Genomic DNA, 1,243 nt, shown 5'->3' on the forward strand with positions numbered 1-1,243 from the left:
TGTCTACCGAAAGGTTGGTGGTTAAAGACCACCCAGGGACGATGCTTTTTGCATTTATTAATGACATTAGAAAACGGTACTGTAAAACGCTGTTATTTCCTCCAATTACACTGAAGAAAAGAATGTGCTCTGTTTCTAGTTCAAAATATTAACACAAAAAGAAGCCTTCTTTTGCCGAAACCCGGGATCGAACCAGGGACCTTTAGATCTTCAGTCTAACGCTCTCCCAACTGAGCTATTTCGGCTCGACAGCGATTCAACCCTGTATATAATGAGAAACGTGCAACAGCTTGGAAACGCCCTAATAGAATCCGATGCCTTTACAAATGTGTTTCTAGACTCAAGTTTTCTCCTAAATGCGCTTCTCAATAAATGGTTTTGCTTACTAAACCTGCTGTATAATTAACGTGAATGTTTGTAATACGTGATGTCCATTACTGCATTAAGCCCCAGCAAAAAAAAAAAAAAAAAGTTCTTCATTTGAGATCATGCATTGACAATGAGCCGTGGAGGAAACTGCAAATATTGATATTAAGTTTGGGCTGAAAGACTCAACTTTAAGGATTGATGTCTTCCTTTTGTTAGCCGTGCCGCATAAAAAAAAAGAAATAAATGCGTTGCAGTAACATGCCTTGTAAAATGGAATATATTGACACCGAATTGTATGCTTGTTTTTGGTTGCTTTAGACTACACACCAAAACAATCACATGCGTTACAAAAATAAACAGTGTTGTATAAAGTACAGAAACTCTAAGATGAATGGTTTTATAGTCTGTTGCGTCAGAAATATGTTTAATGCTTAAGCACTTGCTTTGCAATTTCAACAGACTTCAGTTTCGGTTTAACCATTGTGCAATGAGCCCCTGGTCGCTGTGATATTGTTGTTCATGGAATTTGAGTGCGCTTACCAGAAATGCATAAGAATTGAAAGTGTTTAATAAAGAAATCATTAAAAAAAAAAAAAAAAAAAAAAAAAAAAAAAAAAGTCTGTTACTGCCGCTTGACTGCTTTTAACGGGTGGCTGGCGTTTCGATAGGCATCGAGAATCTGTCGCTATAAAAAATGATGAAAGTAGTTTAAGTGGGATTTCATTTTGCTATGTTTGGAATGGGAGAGTTAGTCAACATGTACTTCAAAATGTAAATAGAAAAAAAGGAGACTGGGTTTTGTTGTTTTGCAAAGGCTGCACTGCAATGTTCGCTCACAGGAACAGTCCCAATACTGAGCGACACGGGCGTTTTG

The 1,243-nt window shown here is 37.2% G+C and overlaps 1 non-coding gene across 1 annotated transcript; it reads right to left on the minus strand.

The window, feature by feature from the left end:
• Window positions 1-172: 172 nt before the first annotated feature.
• On the minus strand, window positions 173-245 carry trnaf-gaa. Its single transcript has one exon. It is a non-coding gene; the product is annotated as a tRNA-Phe (tRNA).
• Window positions 246-1,243: the final 998 nt, after the last annotated feature.

Source organism: Polyodon spathula, unplaced genomic scaffold (genome assembly GCF_017654505.1).
Source record: "Polyodon spathula isolate WHYD16114869_AA unplaced genomic scaffold, ASM1765450v1 scaffolds_2446, whole genome shotgun sequence".
Taxonomy (NCBI): Eukaryota; Metazoa; Chordata; class Actinopteri; order Acipenseriformes; family Polyodontidae; genus Polyodon; species Polyodon spathula.